This window comes from Gossypium hirsutum, chromosome A08 (genome assembly GCF_007990345.1).
Source record: "Gossypium hirsutum isolate 1008001.06 chromosome A08, Gossypium_hirsutum_v2.1, whole genome shotgun sequence".
Taxonomy (NCBI): domain Eukaryota; kingdom Viridiplantae; phylum Streptophyta; class Magnoliopsida; order Malvales; family Malvaceae; genus Gossypium; species Gossypium hirsutum.
In genome coordinates this window covers 32,453,910-32,474,798 of record NC_053431.1, presented here as the reverse complement: position 1 = coordinate 32,474,798, position 20,889 = coordinate 32,453,910, and the positions used below count along the sequence as shown (strand labels likewise).

General features: G+C 35.9%; 1 non-coding gene across 1 annotated transcript; it reads left to right on the top strand.

The window, feature by feature from the left end:
- The first annotated feature begins 10,272 nt into the window (after positions 1–10,272).
- On the top strand, positions 10,273–10,378 carry LOC121205347 (small nucleolar RNA R71). The gene has a single exon (XR_005900428.1). It is a non-coding gene; the product is annotated as a small nucleolar RNA R71 (small nucleolar RNA).
- The last annotated feature ends 10,511 nt before the right edge of the window (positions 10,379–20,889 follow it).

The following is a 20,889-nucleotide window of genomic DNA, read 5'->3' as shown; positions in this document are numbered from 1 at the left end:
TTACGAATGCACCAGTGGCCTTTATGGACCTCATGAATCGAGTGTTCCAACCCTCTCTAGACCAGTTCGTAGCTATCTTTATAGATGATATTCTGTATATTCGAGAACCAAGGAGGATCATGATTTGCATCTTCAAACTATTTTGCAAATTTTGAGGGAGAAGCAGCTATATGCAAAGTTCAGCAAGTATGAGTTCTGGCTGCGAGAAGTGACATTTTTAGGTCACGTGGATCTGCTGAGGAGGTTAGGGTTGATCCTTGAAAGATCAAAACCGTATTAGATTGTAATCCACTGAAGACTGCATCAGAGATTCAAAGTTTTCTGGGTCTGGCTGGGTATTATAGATGCTTTGTTAAGGGGTTTTCTATGATTATTGCACCTCTGACTAAGTTATTGCGAAAAGGAGTACCATTTAGTTGGACTGATAAGCAACAAAAGAGTTTTGAAAAACTAAAAAAGGTTTTGACCGAGGCCCCTGTCTTAACACAGCTAGAGTTTGGGAAGGAGTTTATTATCTACAGTGATGCGTTGCACATTGGATTGGGTTGTGTACTGATGCATGAGGGTAAAGTGGTTACTTACGCATCACGTCAGCTTAAGCCTTACGGGGTGAATTACCCTACTCACAATTTGGAGTTGGCTGTGGTGGTATTCACGTTAAAGATTTGGAGGCACCACTTATACGATGAGAAGTGTATTATTTACGTAGATCATAAGAGCCTCAAATACCTTCTTACTTAGAAGGAGTTGAATCTTAGGCAGCGAAGATGGATAGAGCTACTTAAGGATTAGGATTGCTCAATTGAGTACCACCCTGGTAAGGCTAACGTGGTAGCTGACGCACTAAGCTGGAGGGCTGTATCTGATTTGAGAGTGATGTTTGCTCGTCTCAGCCTGTTTGATGATAGTAGTTTATTGGCTGAGCTTCAAGTGAAACCGATGTGGACTAAACAAATTAAGAATAAATAGTTGTTAGATGAGTCACTGGCTTCTCACTTTCGACAAGTTGAGAATGGTGAGACTGCAGATTTTGGGCTAAATAGTGAGGGAGTATTGTGTTTTCGTGGGAGAGTTTTGTATACCAAGGGATTCTGATTTGAGGCATTCTATACTTCAAGAGGCACATAGTAGTCCATATTCTATGCATCCTAGCGAAAACAAGTTATACTGAGATCTTCGTGTATTGGTAGCCTGGAATGAAACACGAAGTTACCGATTACGTATGTAAGTGTCTGACTTGCTAGCAAGTTAAAGCTGAGCATCAGCTGCCTTCTGGGTAATTGCAGCCAGTTAAGATTCCACTCTGGAAGTGGAAAAGGGTAACCATGGATTTTGTGAGTAGGTTACTCTTGATGCCTACTAAGAAGGATTCGGTATGGGTTAATTTAGACAGACTGACGAAATCTGCCCATTTTATACCGGTCCTCACTGATTATTCGCTGCAGAAATTGGCCAAGTTGTATGTGGCTGAGATTGTGAGACTGCATGGAGTACCAATTTCTATCGTATCTAACAGAGATCCTAGATTTACATCTCGGTTCTAGAAGAAGTTACACAAGGCTTTTGGTAAAAGGTTGGACTTTAGTACTGCGTTCCATCCTCAGACAGACGGTCAGTCAGAGAGGGTGATTTAGATACTGGAGGACATGTTAAGATGCTGTGTAATTGATTTTTGAGGCAGTTGGGAAGACTACTTGCCATCGATAGAGTTCGCTTACAACAACAGTTATTAGTCCAATATTCAAACGGTACCATACGAGGCATTATATGGTCGTAGGTGTCGTACTCCTACCTGTTGGACGGAACTCGGTAAGCAGCGAGTTTTGGGGCCAGAGTTAGTTTCTGAAACTGAAGAAAAGGTAAAGCTAATTCGAGGTCAGTTAAAAGAAGCAACTGATAGGCAGGAATCATATACAGACTTAAAGCGTAAATAGATCAAGTACACTGTGGGGGATTATGTCTTTCTGATGGTCTCATCGTGGAAGAAAATCCTGAGATTTGGACGGAAGGGCAAGCTTAGCCTAGGTTTATCGGGCCTTAACGGGTTCTTAAATGGGTGGGACCAGTTGCCTATCAGCTTCAGTTGCCTCAGATTTAGATAGGATTCATGATGTGTTCCACGTCTCCATGCTGAGGTGTTACCGCTCTAATCCCATGTATATTGTGCCAGTTGAGGAAATTGAGGTTATGTCTGATTTGACTTTCGAGGAAGAACAGGTGCAGATATTGGATCATGACGTTAAAGTGCTGAGAAGGAAATCCGTCCCATTGGTCAAGGTGCTTTGGCGTAATCACAGTTCAGAGGAAGCCACCTGGAAGCCTGAGGAGGCGATGCGACAAAAATACCCTCACTTATTCTAACCAGGTAAATTTCGAGGCCGAAATTTTTTTAAGAGGGGTAGAGTTTTAACGCCCCAAAAATTTAAGGTCTTTGTTTTTGCAAGCTTCGACGTAAATATCATGTTTTCTTTGTTGGCCAAGTAATCTGGGTATGTTTGGGGGCTTTTAGGAAGCCTAGGTTCAAGTATGGCCTTTGGAAAAATTTTGATTTTTGCTCTTTTGGAAACCTGGATGTTAGCTTATAGGGCATATATTAAGTTGTGTTTGTTTTGTGACACAAGAGATCTTGTGGGTTGGTGGCAAGTGGCGTGACTGGGCATGGTGAGAGCAGGAGTTCGAATCCCATAGTAAGCAAGGAGATTCTATTTTGCTACTTGGGTGGCAAGTCTTTGTGGTGGATTCGAACTCTATGGAGTAGTTGTAGACTTGGTAAAAGGGGGAGAGTATCATGGGATCAGATGTTGGTTGTTGGGGATTTGTTGGAGGAAAAGGTGGAGAGATAAGGGGAGAAAATCATGGAGTTGGAAAGGGGAAGAGTTTTAGCCAAATTGGGGAATTTGATTGTGCAAATTCAACTAGGGAACTCACTTTGTGTGTAACACCCCTTACCCGAGACCGTCGCTGGAGTCAAGCACGAGGCATTATTAGACTTATCTTGTTCGGGTCATAATTTTTTTAAAAAATTAATTCACTCACATTCATCCAATAAATCCCTAAAAAGGGCCTTCGAGGCCCTAAAACGTGCAATTGGAACGGTTTGGTACCAAACCGGGAACATTAAAATTTTTTCAATTACTTACACAAATCAAAACAATTTATTTCACTATTCATATTAAAACTACCCATCTACGTAACAGTCACTAAATTAATTATAACTCGAGTTACGAAACTCAAAATTTAAAACCGTAAATTTTCCTTGAAACTAGAGTCATATATCTTCTTACCATAAGTTTTCTAGAATTTTTTGGTTCGGCCAATTAGTACAGTTTATTCATTAAATGTTCCCCTCTTTCGCAGTTCAGCGGACCTGACCTCTCTTCACTAAAAATAGATTATCTCATTATACAGAATTTGGATAAAATTTTTGTTTATTTCTAACGAAAATAAACTCACTAATGAATCTATAAATATAATCTATGACTTATAATTCTTTTTTTAAAATTTCTAGTGATTTTCCAAAGTTGGAATAGGGGATCACAAAGTCACCTGAACTAGTCTTACAAAAATTTAAATATCTCAGAATATAAACTTTCTTTGCTTGCTCTATTTCTTTCCTATGAAAACAGACTCAATAATATTTAATTCTATATCTTGTTAACCATTTAATTCCATTTCTAAAATTTTTGGTGATTTTTCAAAACCATGTCACTGCTGCTGTTTCCTAACTGTTCCATGGCCAACTCTTACTCCTTCATAATTTCTTTGTATCAAACCTCATTTAGGCATACATTATACCAAAACATGTTCTTAATTAGATATATCATAAGCTAATCATTACCAAGTATTCACATGTCATTCTTTAATCATATCATAAGGACATACACACAAAATAGCCAAGTCCCTATACATGCCATAACTTAAAGTATTTCTAGTCAGAAAATACCGAGATAACTCGTTGATAGCGTGAGGCGATCTTCGACATCCTTACTATTTTTTGAGTTGGATTTGTGATACTATAAAAAAAGAGTGAAAAGAAAGGGAGTAAGCATAAAGCTTAGTAAGTTTGCATGTAAATAATAACAACATTCTAAATGAATTATCAAGATAACTTGAACCTTTCGAACATGGACTTATCTTACCTTCCCTTTGGTACACTCTTTAAATTTTCCATTGAACCACTTGGAATACTAAGGATGCATAGGTACCTTTCCTTTTAAAACTTACCATTTCCATGTCTTGACATGGTATTACGTGGTATCCTTGCCTTATGAACTCACCATTTTCATGCCTTGGCATGGTCTTCCATGGGATCTTTGTCTTATTGTAGTTTATCCGTAAACCCTAATGTCATGACATTTGTATCCTACACATTCCTAAGGTTCAACCGAGACTTTTAAGTATCATTTCTTCGTCAATTCTTTCTTGAATCATCAAGGAATAAATTTACAAAATAAATATATAGATGCTGAAAAATAACATCATTAATTATAAATAATAAAAATTTGCATTTATTTACTGCAAACTTATCTCGATACAAAATACGATCAAATATTTTGATTTAGTCCTCAACCTTTTTCTTTCCTCGGTCTAACCCTGAATTTCATTATTCTTGATCTATAATAGCAAATTTAACTTATTTAATATTCACATTTATCAAAACAGTCCTTAACTCTAACTTTGGCAAAATTATGATTTTGCCCCTAGACTTTTGCATATTTACACTTTTCCCCAAGCCTCGGAAATGAAACTTTATCCCTAATTCTTATGTTTATGACATGCTGATCATTTATTTACCCACGTCAATATCAAATTCCCACTCTAACATGTACTTATGACCATTAGGTATTTTTACCGATTATATCATTTTACTCATTTTCGCTTAAAATCACTTAGCTCCAGTCGTTTAACATAATTTCAAGCTTCATATTCTACCATAAAACATCAAAATAAACACATTTCACCTATGGGTATTTTTCCAAATATGAACCTTAGGTTAAATTATTGCTAGAATAAGCTAAATCAAGTTACCGGGACTTCAAAAACGTAAAGAACATTAAAAACGGGGCTTGGAATCACTTACTATGAAGCTTGGAAGCTTGACAAAACCCTAGCTATGAAGAACCCTTGAAATTTCGGCCTAATGTAGAAGGTGTGCACATTTTGCCATCTTTTTCCCTTTTTTAATATTTTAATTACCAAATGACTAAAATCCCCTTCATTAAAACTTTAGTTATTTTTATCTATGTATGTCCATTTTTGTCCATGAAAACTTGTCTAATTACCATTTAAGGACCTCTACTTCAATTATACTCTTTAATTTAATTCTTTAGCATCTAAAACTCATATTTATCAACTTTTGCAATTAAGCCCTAGTAGGTAAATTAAGCATGCTATCTATAAAAATTTCCATCGATATTCTAACACACGCATCTAATCACTCGGTAAATTATAAAAATTAATCAGAATAAGCTTTTCTATCCCGAATTCGTGGTTTATCAACCACTATTCCGTTTAGGCCCTATTTTGGGATGTTACATTTCTCCCTCTTTAGGGATTTTCGTCCTCGAAAATCTTACCTGTGAAAAGATTTGGATATTGTTTTCGCATTACCTTTTCAGGCTCCCATGTAGCCTCGTCTACCCCATGTCTATTCCATAATACTTTCACAAGTGCAATACTTTTTTTCCTTAGTTGCTTGACCTCTCGAGCTAAAATCTTTACCGGTTCTTCACCATAAGTCATATCTTGCTGAATCTCAACCTCTGTCTATGAAATCACATGTGAAGGATCATAATGGTAACGACGTAACATGGACACATGGAATACATCATGAAGCTTCTCTAACTCTGGCGGCAAAGCTAACCGATATGACAATGGTCCAACTCTTTCAGTCACTTCAAACGATTCAATAAAATGTGGACTTAGTTTGCCTTTCTTGACAAATCTAAAGACTTTTTCCCACGGGGATACTTTCAAGAACACTTTGTCGCCAACTTGATACTCAATCTCTTTTCTTTTCATGTCTGCATAAGACTTCTGTCTATCTGAAGCTGCTTTCAAGAAATCTCTAACAACTTTCACTTTCTCTTTAGTTTCTTTAACTAAATCAACCCTGTAAATCTGATTTTCTTTAAGCTCTATCCAATACAAAGGTGTGCGACATTTACGTCCATACAAAGCTTCATAAGGTGCCATTTTTAAACTCGACTGGTAACTACTATTATAAGCAAACTCTACCAACGGCAAATATTTCTCCCAACTACCTTGAAATTCTAAGGCAGAACATCTGAGCATATCCTCAAGTATCCGAATAACTCTCTTTGACCAATAATGATTTATTCATTTAACTTGTTCCGTAGAGATCCCTAAGTTATGTTATTATCCCTATTCAAGACTAATAACGTCTAATCTCTAGGTTGAATAATTGAGACTTTTCTCTAATTAACACCCTAGGGTTGCATTAACTCGATCTATGGATCCCCTTATTAGGTTTCACCCTAATCCTGCAAAATCTTGTCACCCCTTATTAGGTCGTGAGTGTTGACGACGCCAGTGCTCTCTCGCCTTCCTATAATCGTGTGAGCCAAAATGGCGTGTAGGTACCTCAGAGATGGAGGAAGAGCCAATGCCTTAGAGCGGCGAGGATTGTAGGTGGCCTAACCTGGTACTAGTGCGTCCCAGCACCGTAAAGGAGAACGATGGATGTGGCGATTTAGAGCATGTAAGTCATTCTCCTCCTTGAATTCCTCCGTATATAAACCTATCGCCGTACCAAATTCTAGGACGCTGAGCTGGCGGACTAATCCGCCTAAGCAAAATTGGACCGTGCTGGGATCATCGTAGTTTGTCATTACGGTCTGAAGATGGAACGTTGAGCATAGTTCGATTGTGATCTCGAGGTCTGTTGGCTCGATGATCCTAAAGAACAGCTCCCAAGGGTCGGTGGTTAGGAGGGCCCGAATCACTTCAGCCAACTGAACTTGTTCTATCGCAGCCTAGTCGATGCAGCGGCCCGCAATTAATGGTCGGGCCTAGAGTATTTGGAATAGTTCTTCTTGGGGCCAGATAGGGAACCTCAGGAAAGGGTAATGAACTTCTGCGGTAGGACCCAAGAAAGATGATGCTCCCTTCCTTTTCTTTGAAGCAGGGACAGCAACCTTTTTACCACGTGAAGACGACGTTGTATGCCTGCAAGTGGAAACATCAATTCGTGTTGATGAGTAGACAAGGAAAAAAATTGCGACTAAATTTGAAAGGAAAATGCATAAATATGTTCAGCCACAACTACTAAGTTTAACTAAAACAATAAGTTTAATAACCTATTTTTGTGGCATTAGCATGGTGATATAAGTAAAAATGGAAAAGAATTGAATGGACATACTATATGAATGAATAGAAATGTCAACACAAAAGGCATGATTATTTCCACTATCCTAACCATGAATATTCACTTCTAACTAATTAAATGGAGTAAAGAAATCATGTAATGAGTAAGAATTTGAACATGAAAAAGATGATAACTTGTTCTATAAATGAAATTTGTGTAATAGAAAGATGAAAATAACATGAAAATATAGATTACTATGATAAATAGCATTACAAATTAGTGAAATAAAAGAGAAAGGAGTAAACAAACGCTAAAGGAAAGAGATTGAGCGTCGCGAATAAAGTTGGGAGCGGCGCACGGGCGTGGCAGGGAGGGCGTGTGGACTTGCAGCGGCTAGGGTTAGGGTTTTTGAGTGGGGAGACAATGAATAGTGCAGGGAATTTATAGATTTTGGAGCACACGACCAGGTAACACGCCCATGTTCCCCAATTTCAACCCTTGTGATTCGTGAATTTTAAATTTGGGCGCGTCTGACATTTAGTACACGCCCGTGTTCCTTGGGCGTGTAGGTGCACACGGTCGTGTCGCATGGTCGTGTCTGGCATGGTTCGCTTCTCCCATGCCCGTGTATGTTGACCCACGCCCGTGTCAATCTAACAGGTTTGACCATGGGTGCTAGACATGGGCGTGTCGCACGCCCGTGTTGTTTTGACAGGTTCGACCACGGCTATGTCGCACAGCCGTGGCATTTTATCATAGCCCGTGTTTAGGAAAATATTTGCCCTGTTTTCACACGACCTTAAGCACGCCCGTGTGCTTGGCCATGTCTCTGTGGAAAACCTGTATTCTAGAGCTCTGTTAGTAAGATAGGTGTTGAAAACTAAATTTTAAAGAAGTTAATACAGTTAGTGCTCGAGTTGCCTCCCAAGAAGCGCTTATTTATAGTCTAAGCTCGACTGACCTCTCGTTGAATGAACATGGTGGTTTGAGGAGTTTATACTCTTCATTCCTGCTATCAATCTCATCAAAATAAGGTTTTAAATGGGTGTTGTTTACCTTAAAAGTGCCAAACTTGGGATGACTCAACTCGACTGTACCAAATGGGAAAATGCTGAGTACCGTAAGAGGGATTTCTTCATTCGGTGTGGTAGTGACAATGTGGGGATCTGTGGCATCTAATAAGACATTATCTCCAACTTTAAGTTGATTTGGAAAGGTATTAAGCTCGTCCTGGCGTAGTTTTGGTTTATCGTGTGTTCTCGGTTTATCGTGTGTTCTCAGTTTATGTGTCCACCATTCATCTAGCTCCTCGGTTTGTAGCCTTCGATCTTCATGAACAAGTCCTCTACTATTGCTTGAGAATGACTTATGTGCTTCCTTCAGACTCATTTCCTACAAAGTAGGTTGTACCATATTGTCAGTTTTAGTAGAATGGGTGAAACGATCACCTTCAATTTCCGAAGCATTACCAGAATTGCGAGCTTGAAGAGTGATTGTTTTGTCTCCCACACGGAGTGTGAGTTCACCTGTACCAACATCCATAATTGTTTTATTGGTTGCTAAAAAGGGCCTTCCTAGAATTAAAGGAGTGTTGCAATCCTCTTGTATGTCTAAAACAATGAAGTCAACGGAAAATATAAATTTATCGATTTTAACTAGCACATCTTCAATGATACCCCTAAGAAATCTTATAGTTTTGTCTGCTAATTGAATGCTTATCCTAGTCTGTTTGGGTTTCCCGAGATCTAATTGTTTGAACATTTTGTATGGCATGACGTTAATACTAGTCCCTAAATCAGGTAATGCATTATTAACATCTAAACTACCAATTAAGCAAGGAATTGTAAAAATCCCTAGATCTTTTAGTTTGTTGGGTAGTTTATTTTGGAGAATAGCTGAGCAAACTGCATTTAGCTCCACATGCGACGCCTCGTCCAACTTCCACTTATTTGCTAAAAGCTTCTTTAAAAATTTCATTGCGTTTGGCATCTGCGATAGGGCTTCAATAAACGGTAAGTTAAAATGTAATTTTTTTAAGAGTTTAAGGAATTTACCAAATTGTTCATCTGAGTGGTCTTTCCTTGTCGCGTTGGGGTATGACACACAAGGTTTATATTCGACATTCACTGATTTGTTTGTATTATGACCTACCTCACCTTGACCTTTACTTACCACAGTTTCTTGAATTGGTTTTGGCTCAGGCTCAATGAATCTTTCTTCATCTTGAACATTAATCACGTTGAGTTGTTCCCTTGGGTTGGGTTCAGTATTACTTGGCAAGCTACCTTGTGGTCGTTCGAAGATTAGTTTGGAAAGCTGGCCGATCTAAGTTTGGAGTCGTTGGATCGACGCTTGTTGATTTTTAAGTACTGTCTCGGTATTCTGAAAATGAGTTTCTGAAACCAATATAAACTTTGAGAGCATCTTCCTGTTGGTAGGGTGGTTGTTGGTAGCCTGGAGGTGGTCTCCGATTTCCTTGGCCTCTCTATGAGAAATTTGGGTGGTTCCTCCAACCTGCATTGTAAGTGTTACTATATGGATTGTTTTGAGATCGAGAATTATTACCCATGTAATTTAACTGCTCGTTATCCATGTTGAGGCCATAAGGTTGGTATTCTGAATGGCTTGTTCCACCTCCACTTGCTTCGCACTACATTACTGGGTGAACCTATGAAGAACTAAGAAAACCATCAATTTTCTTATTCATGAGTGCTACTTGATTAGAGAGCATGGTGACTAAATCGACGTTATAAACACCGGCTATTTTCGTTGGTTTTGTCCTCATGACTTGCCACTGATAGTTAATCAGTGACATCTCCTCTATAAACTCATAAGCATCTTCAGGTGTTTTATTGTTGATGGTTCCACTAGTAGCTGCATCAACCATTTGTCGAGTCGAAGGATTCAGGCCATTATGGAATGTTTGAACCTGAAGCCAAAGTGGTAACCCATGGTGAGGGCACCTTCTCAAAAGGTCATTGTATCTCTCCCATTCATCGTAGAGTATTTATAAATCCATCTGCACAAAAGAAGAGATATCATTATGTAATTTAGCCATTTTAGCCAGCGAAAAATATTTTAAAAGAAATTTTTTGGTCATTTGTTCCCAAGTAGTGATTGACCCTCGTGGTAACGAGTTCAACCACTGTTTAGCTTTGTTCCTCAATGAAAAGGGAAACAACCGAAGGCGTATGGTATCATCAAAAATGCCATTGATTTTAAATGTATCGCATAGTTCCAGGAAATCTGCCAAGTGGGTGTTTGGATCCTCATCCTACAAACCATCAAACTGAACAAATTGTTGTATCATTTGAATAGTGTTAGGTTTTAGTTCAAAGTTATTCGCAGCAATAGCAGGCCTAACTATACTTGACTCAGTTCCTATTAAATTAGGTTTAGCATAATCATACATAGTATGTGGAGCAGGATTTTGATTAACCGCAATTGCAAGAGGTAGCTAATTGTCTTGGTTTTCAGCCATCTCTTCGGTTGGGGTTTGATTATCGTCCTCTTGCTCGTTCTCTGTGTATCTTAAGCTTTGCCTTATTTCTCTTTGGTTTCTACGAACTGTGCAATCGATTTCTTCGACAAAAAGTAGTGGTCATTAAGGGTTTCTTCTAGTCATAAACTATAAAAACCTATCAAGAGAAAGAAAAAGTAAATTAATAAATAAAAAATTAAATTAAATTGCACGAAAAATAAATGGCTAAAGTGTGACACCCCTAATGTGACCCTAGTTGGAAAGTGGTTTCGGGACCACAAAACCGAGTCATAAAAATAATTAACCGTCATACTTAATGCTTATTATATGTATATATGCATGTGTGAAAATTGCATGTTTGAATTTTGTTAATTGAAAGTGAATTTTATTAAATAGGACTTATGTGTGACACTTTTGAAATGTGATAGGTTAATCTATAAGGATCTATTAATGCATGTTAGGAAATGCTTGTACTTGCATGTCAAATTACCCAAAATGTTAGGTAGTGGCCGGCCATGCTATGGGTTAAAACATATTGTAAACATTTTGTGTTAAAATTTTGTGGGAGAAATAATAAAATACTAGTTAATGGGGGGAGAAACCAAAGTTGTCTCACCCTTGCTCCTCCATTGCCGTGACTTGAGGAAGGAAGAAGAAAGTTGGGTTGCTTTAATTTTTGGCTTAGAAGATGGCTAGAAGGAGGAAAAACTATGATTTTAGCTAGTTAGGTAGCTGAAATTTCAAGTAACTCGGTAATCCATCGAAGAAGAAGAAGAGGGCTGCAACAAAAAGAAAAATGGAGACAGTTTGCATGTTGAAGAAAACTAAGGATTTAGCTTGTTTAAGAGTTGTATCCTAAGTTGGTAAGCTTTCTAAGCTCCCCTCTATCTTTAACTTTGTTGTAAAGAAAAATGATGATGGATTGTGGTTGGAAGGCATGAATGCGGGTTGTAGAAAAGAAAAGCTCTTTGATTAGTTGTAAAAATTACTACTGTCCAATTTTGTGCCTTCGTTATGCTGTCCAAAATTTGAACAAATTAATGGTTCTATTTTCATGCCGATTAGGGGTTGATAAATTGAGTCTAACAGCTAAAATATTATGTTATTCTTACTAAGTTTCAGTTGTTAGTAGTGACGTAACAATTTGACAATTAAATGCATAAATGACTGCTGGAAACTGCAGCTTGAAAACAAATTGTTCCAGCATGTAAATGCTGATTTGAATGTGCTGTAATATGTGGAGAAATTGGTCTGCTGCATGTTTGAAATAAAAGAAAACAATGGTTGTTAAATATTAGTTTTTGTTGCTAATCGAATGGGTTTAATTCATTGTTCAAGGGGCTATAAATCGGTGTTAATTAAGCTATTCGGATGGTCTAATAAAACAGCCTGAATGTTAAATAATGCTTGCTGTCCATATTGAAATTATGCTAGAAGGTAGAACAATTGTTGTTCAAATGGAATTTTGGAGTGTTTAATGGACTCCATGTTGCTAAAATTTACATGAATAGAAATTTCTAAGCTTAAATTGTAAGAATTTGAGTTGCGTGGTTTAAATTGTCAAAGATGCATTTGGCAATTGATTATAATTTGTTAAAGGGTGTAAAGTATTGATAGTTCTAAATGGTACATAGTTAAATGAAGATGGAAGCTTGATAAACTTTTATTTAGAATGGAAGTAGGAGAAATGTGTATTCGGCCATGTTGTGATGAGTTGAATTTGAATGGTTGATGCCTTAGTTTATAAATGGTCATTAGATGAGTTTTAAACTTATTAAAGTTTGATAATTTGGGGGTGTTAAGTTGGGGAAAACGTGTAATAAAAATGGGTTGATAATGTTTGTTTGTTAATTGATGTTTGCACCTTAAATAGTTGAAATAAAGCTTGCCGATTATGATTAAATGTTTAAATTGTAATGGTCATATATAGGTATATATATATATGCCTTATGTATGTACCATGTATACATAAGGACATTCGGCAATATGATTAAATTCATGTATAAGGAAGCATGATAAATTAAGTGACTCCTTGCTTGTGAATGTGAATTAGATATAAATTAAATAAGCATGAAATCGAGTCATGGCATGTTTTATTAAATATGATACATATTGAAATCTATTGTTTTAGATATAGATTAAATGATATGTGATTGCCAAATGTGATTGTTAAGTGAATAATATTAGTTAAGTACTTAAGCAAATCTATTGTTTTACTTAAGCTTAAGAGCAAAGAGGATCAAAGTCGGATAGGGGAAAAGAGAAAGTAAACGAATAGCCGTGGATATCTAGTCGTCGACCACTTCCGAGGTAAGTTTTAAGTGATTAAACGTTGAGTAAATTCAATCATAATAGGACATAATGAGTTGATTTAATAAGATATGATGTGGCCATGATATGTCTTAAACTCAAATGGTAAGTTCATAAGTGTTTAGACTTGGAAATTTAAGAGCAAATTGTAATAATTTGCTTAGGACAGCAGCAGTAACGTGATTTTAGAAAATCACTATAAATTGTTGGTGTGGAATTATAGGCTGAATAAAATATGTAATCAAAGCTTAATTAGTCTAGTTTCTTATAAAAGAGACCGTGTAAGCAAAGAAATTTCCTATAAAGAGATATTTAAAGTTGTGTGAGACAGTGTCAGAATGACTCCGAAATCCCCTGTTCTGTTTTTAGAAAATCATTATAATTTGTAAAAAAATGGTTATACGATAAAATTTATATGCTTAGACTCCTTAATGAGTCTAGTTTAAAATGAAATCAAATAGAACATATTTTGAATTCTGTACAATGAGGAATTTGATTTGTAGTGAAGACTGGTCAGATTAGTCAAACAGTGAAACAGGGAAAACTTTAAGAGAAATCTGGTATTGATTGGCCAAACCTAAAATTCTAAAAATTTTATGGATGGAAGATATATGAGTCCATATTCAGGAAAAATTAACGGCAATTGATTTTGAGTTTTGTAGCTCCAGTTATAAATAATTTAGTGACTATTGCTCAGGAAAACAGCTTGTAGTGAATATGTGAATTTGTTGTAAACATTGATGAAACTATTTGAGTTGCTTATAAGCTATTGCTGAAATTGATGTACAAGATAAATATATATGTGTGTGGTAAAGCCGAATGGCTAATGTGAAATATATATGAGATATGTATATGTGGTAAAGCCGAATGGCTAGTGTGAAATATGTATGAGATATGTATATGTGGTAAAGCCGAATGGCTAGTGTGAAATATGTATGAGATATGTATATGTGGTAAAGTCGAATGGCTAATGTGAAATATGTATGAGATATGTATATGTGGTAAAGCCGAATGGCTAATGTGAAATATGTATGAGATATGTATATGTGGTAAAGCCGAATGGCTAATGTGAAATATGTATGAGATATGTATATGTGGTAAAACCGAATGGCTAGTGTGAAATATGAATGAGATATGTATATGTGGTAAAGCCGAATGGCTAGTGTGAAATATATGTGAGATATGTATATGTGGTAAAGCCGAATGGCTAGTGTGAAATATGTAGGAGATGTGTGTATATTGTGGCCGAATGACCAAATGTGAAAGGTGTGTATTATTAGATATTTGATAAGGCAAATGAATTACAAATATGACAGTCGATGTGAATGTTGTAACATGTGATTAAATGTACATGAAACTTGGAAATATATTCCGGGTAAGACCCGATGACTACGTGTGGAGATTATGTCCGGGTAAGACCCGATGACTATGTGTGGAGGTTTTGTCCAGGTAAGACCCGATAACTACGTGTGGGGACTATTCGAGCGAAAGGTTTCGCTGAAGATTCGAGTAAAGCATAAGATTATACGACTTCACAGTAACAATTGGTAATAAATACGTTCAATGCGTTAAGCTGGTCAGGTATGTATTTTGAGATTATATTTAAGCTTGATTTGGACTAAATCACAAGGTCGTTATGTGATGCATATGTGAGTAAAGCAATAAGACTGTTCTATGATTATTGTGCGTTTGGTCAATGTGGAAAGTTAGGTGAAAATATGTAATGTACCTATGTTTATAAGAGATCACTATCAAGTCAGAATTTATCTGCCTATTATATATGATGAGATGGGCATATTCGGTAAAGGGATGGTATGCCCGAAGGAAGAGTGAAATAAAAATACGAACAACTATGTTATAATTTGATTGTTATCTGTTGACACTGCTTAAAACTTACTAAGCATTGTAATGCTTGCTCCGTTTACTTTGTTTCCTCTGTTTTATAGATCTCATTTGGAAGCCACATGCTCGGGGATCGTCAGCAACTAGTCACACTATCACTATCCACTGCTTGTTACTGTTATGTTTTGAATTATTTTATGGCATGTAAAGAATAGACCAGTGGCCGAAGAATATTTTGGTTAATGTTTATAAGCCATGCGAAAATGGCATCTTTTGAATGTGTACTTATAGCAGTTAAATTGTATCCCTGACTTTCTTTAGTATTTACCTAAAGGAACGTTCTTTATAAAAAAAATATATTCAAAATTTTTACTGTTCTGATATGAGTTTCAAGTTCGGTAATGCCCCTTTACCTATTCCGGCGAAGGATACGGGATAGGGGTGTTACATAAAGTAATAAAAATTGAGCGTTCCTAATATCTTAGCTCCCCGACAATGGCGCCAAAAACTTGATCGTGTTATTTCGTGATAGGTTTTAAATATTTATAATTAATTGTTCTTGAAGTTAACTATTATCGCGATGTAGGCAAGTGTACATATCGAACAGTAGTATAGTTTTAGTAAGACAGGATTGTCGAACCCAAAGGAACTAAAAGTACTAGTAATGACTGTCTTTTTATTATCTAGCCTAAGAATAAAGAGGTTTTGTTTTAACTAACTAATTAGCTAAACTAAGAACTCACAGAAAGTAGAATTGGGGAATTGCTTTTGGGAAAATCGATTGATTGAGACAATACCTAAGGAAAAATCCACCTAGACTTTACTTGTTATTCTGGCTCCGAACCAGACGATTTATTCATTTAACTTGGTCTTTAGAGATCCCTAAGTTATGTTACTATCTCTATTCAAGACTAATAACGTATAATCCCTAGGTTGAATAATTGAGACCTTTCTCTAATTAACACCCTAGGGTTGCATTAACTCGATCTATGGATTCCCTTATTAGGTTTCACCCTAATCCGGCAAAATCTTGTCATCCTATGTCTAGGCGTGCAAAGAACTCGACTTAATTATGACAAATGTACTCTTAGACAGGATCTATTCCTCCTTTGAATAAGAGCTTATCTTGAATCGGTATCCTGGGATATCAAAACAAGAATTAAGAACACATAATTAAGAACTAGTTAAATATTTATCATACAATTTAGAAAATAATAACAAGATTCATCTTAGGTTTCATTCCCCTTAGGTATTTAGGGGTTTTAGTTCATAACTAAATAAGAAAACATCTCAGAATAATAAAGAATACAAAACATAAAGAAAACCCAAAACTCCTGAAGGGGAAATTGAGGAGAGATCTTCAGTCTTGATGATGAATCCGACTTTTGAGATGGATCAATCGGCTTCCTTGGAGTAATTTTTTCCTTCCTCCCTCTGTGTCTCCTTTTCCTTCCTCCTCTAGGGTGTATTTATAGGCTTTGGAATGCCTAAAAGCCCTCAAAATTAGCCTTTTCTGAATTGGATTCAACTTGGGCTCAGTAGGGACATGCCCGTGTGACACGCCCGTGTGCGATTACTTCAGGCTGTGCTCGAGCATGCCAAATTGACACGGCCATGTGGTCTGCCCGTGTGAGGAGGTCTAGGTCGTGTTGATTTTGTACTTTGGCCCATTTTCTTCGTTTTTGGCCCGTTTCTCGTTCCTTTCACTCTCCTATGCTCTCCTAAGTATAAAATATGAAATTAAAGCATTAGGAGCATCAAATTCACCAATTCTAAGGAAAAATCATCCATAAAATGTGTTAAGCATGGGGTAAAAATATGTATAAATTACGGTTTATCATAAGTCCCGTTTGAAATTGAAATGCAATAGATATAGTATTTTCCCGTATCAATTATAGTCTTGCATATGTTGTGGACATTATAGCTCAGACGAGCATCCTGTTAAAAGCCTTCTCAAGTGTTCCTACTATATGATTCATGCCAGCATCCTGATCGGTAGTGATCCTGCATGTGTTGCGAACTACCACAGCACTTTATGAGTGTCCTCTTATATGATCGGTTGTGATCCTGCATATATTGCGGACACAAATGTAGCTCTTTACGAACGTCCTGTTATAACTCGCTTCAACTTCCTGTTAAATTCGGAGCTCATTGATAATAACTCTTCAAAGTTACCTGTTAAGCTCAATGAGCTTCCTGATTAAAACTCTTATGAGTTTCTTGTTTAGCCTAGATAAGCTTCCTGATACATGGCTCACATGAGCATCCTGTTACATGGCTCGAGAGAGTGCTTCCTAATTATGTGCCCTAATTGGGTACACCTGAATACAAATTGACATATTTACAGTTTTGTACACTTTGAGTGTACTACTGATGTATCCATCAATATTTCAAATAAATTCAACGGGTAATGTTTTAACATGTCTACACTGAACTTGAGATGACTTGTTATGGAAATGTATGAGTTATGTGAAAATACGATACGAAAGGATTATGTATATGAAAGTTATTACCTGATGAGCTTGTAACAACCCGTTTTTAGGGTTAATTAGAACAGTGGTTCCGGGGCCACTAAATCCGATGAGTAGGTTTGTAAATATTGTATTAAATATTTATGAGTTAATTGTGAGTTTAAAAAAGGTTTTTGATATTGTGATTTTTGTTTTATAAGCGATTTATTAAGCTCAAGTGGGTTTAGAAAATGAGGTATCGAGACCTCATTTCTACAAACCGAATCGTAAATATTTTTATAAATATTTACGGAGTGGCAATAAGATGATATTAAAGTTTCGTTGAAAAATTTTATTGTTTCGATAGTTAATTAAGCAAAAAGGACTAAATCGCGCAAAGCGTAAAAGTTGTGTTCTATAAGTTAAAGATATTAAATAGCTATGGAATTAAATAGTGGGAGTCCTTAAGTGGTAATTATTCCATAATTGTTGATAGTGGAATTCCATGGCTTGGCCAAATTACATGCTATCATCTTCATCAATAGCCGAATGTGAGAAAGAAAATAAGGTTCTCAAAGCTTTGAAGGTTCGGCCATGGTTGTTCATGCATGTAAGTCCATGTCGTCTCGATTTTTAATAATTTTTACGTTTTTGAGATCGTTGCTTCGTAACCTAGCTAGCCCGTACCTCTAATTTTTAAATTGTTAAAGTATTTGGATGATGCCATTATTGAATGTTTGAGTATCTTGTTGTTTGATGATGAGTAATAAATCTTTGATGTTTGATTTTCATGATTGATTAAGTGATTTTTGATAAAAATGTGTATTAAGGACTAAATTTAGAAATTTGTAAATTGAGGGGTCAAAACGTGAAATAAATAAAAAAGCTAAGGTAAATTCGGCCTAACATGGGTTTGATGAAATTTTGAGTAATTTGTCTTATTTTGAAATAGGGATTAAATTGTAAAAATGTGAAATGTTAGGGGATAAAATGCAAAATGCCCAAATTATCTGTCTTTAGATAAAATTTAATGAAATGTTGAATAAGTGAGTTAATTTTGATATTAATTAGATTGGAAAAAGTAGAATTCGGATTTGGATCGGGGGGAAAATCAAAATGGTCGATTAGTCGTCTCGTTCCGATTATCGTCTTCCGAGGTAAGTCCTTAAGTAATTATATTTGATTTGCTGCGCGCTTAAGATTATATAATATGATAAGTAATTATTTGACGTTTACAAGTTCGATTTGCAATAAGTATATCGAATTTCGGCTATAAAGCCGAATATGAAATGGATGATTTATGCATACAATGTGGCCGAATGACGATTAAGTGATGATGTGAAAGTGTGTAATATGTGTATACAATTTTATTGTACTTGTTTGTATAAAGTCGAAGGTGAACTGAATGGTATATATGTGGTGACAGAATAGCTATTATGAAACAAAGTCAAAGAATGGGATATTTGTATAATAGATGAATTGTGACTATTGTTCCTACTTGATCGAGGTTGTGTGTGAAATAATTTGTGAATATGGCATATAGTCGAATGGTTATTAAAAGTGAAACCAGGATAATGAAAAGATTATGTGTTCCTTGTGTATGATTATTGAACCGAAAGTTAAAAGGCAGGTGTGCATTTTGTGCTTATATTCGAATGAAGCAATTAAATTGTTAATGTGAAATATTATGTGAAATGCGTTAACATGTGAATAAATATGCAAGACACTGGAAATGTATCCGGGCTAAAGTCCCGCAAGCTTCGTGCTGGAAATGTATCCGGGCTAAAGTCCCGCAGGCTTCGGGCTGGAAATATATCCGGGCCAAAGTCCCACAGGCTTCGTGCTGGAAATGTATCCGGGTTAAAGTCCCGCAGGCTTTGTGCTGATAATATAATTTCGGGTTTTATACCTAGTAGGCCAAGTGCCGATGAATTTGATAAAAGTATACAATTACAAGATCCTACACTAAGTTGACAAATTGAAAGTGCATTACATATTAAGTTGGCCAGGTATGTATCATGTACTCGTATGCGATTTTGATTTGAATTAAATTATAAATATATATATAAAGTGATGCATCTGTGAATAAGTGTTATGACTATAAATGTGATTGTGATATATTCGGTAAATATGTGAAGTTATGTGAAGTGATTCTATGTTTATATTCAAATAAACACTTGGTCCTTGTGGAAAGGTTTGTGGAAGTATATGATTTTATTTTTAGGTGATTACGATCTTGGAAAATTAAATGTGAATATGATATTGTATTTCATTCGTTTCAATTGAACTAAAGCTAATCGTGAAGCATTTTAATGCCTATGTTATATGAGTTCGATCTTGAATGACATGATATACATGTTTAGATAATTTGAATGCAAGGAATGTGTGAAAGAGCAAATTTGTAATAAATCTGCTTGGGACAGCAACTGTAGCGTGATTTTGGAAAATCACCATAAATTTTGGAAATTGAATTAGAAGCTAAATAAATTATGAAATTAAAGCTTAATGAGTCTAGTTTCTTATAAAAGAAACAGTGTAAGCAAAAGAATTTTAGATAATGAGATATTTGAAGTGGAGTGAGAAATGACTTTGAAATCCTCTATTCTGTATTAAGAAAATCATTGTAAATTGTACAACAATGATTTTAAGATAAAATTTATATTCTTAGACTCCTTAATGAGTCTAGTTTCAAATCAAGTAAACGATAACATATTTCAAATTCTGTGTAAAGAGAAAATTTATTTGTAGTGAAGAGTGGTCAGAATAGTCAAACAGTGAAACAGGGGAAACTTCAATAAAAATATGGTATTGATTGGTCAAACCAAAAATTCTGAAAATTTTATGGATAGAAGATATATAAGTCTATTTTCAGGAAAAATTAACGGCATTTTATTTGGAGTTTCTTATCTCCAGTTATAAATAATTTAGTGACTGTTGCTCAGGAAAACAGCTTGTAGTGAATTTGTGATTTTGTTGCAAACATGGTTAAAACTAGTTAATGAGATACTTTTCGAGTTCTTATGATCTTATTTGTGATTTCAATATTTGGTTTTAATTGAGTTCAGATTCAAGTGAGGTGAATTTGCTAAATATGCATTATGTTCATGGATACTTGGCCGAAATGGCAATTACCTAGGAATGATTTCTTAAAAATTTGAAATAATCGATCTATAAGTAAATTAATTGTTTGCATTACTTAAAAATTACTAAGCATTGAAGCTTACTCCGTGTTCTCTTTTCCATTCCTTATAGGTTTATCCTTTAGTTCGAGTTGGAAGAGCCGGAGATATCATCACACTACCGAGTCATTATGTGAGTTGAGAAGATGGTATATCATCATGATTTAAGGCATGTATAGGATAGACTATAGGTAGAATGATATTTTGACTTTGTATACATTATAGCCATGCGAAGATGGCTCGCTTATTTTGTTTAGAGAAGCCTTATAATTGAACTAATGTGTTGAAATGTTTTAGTTA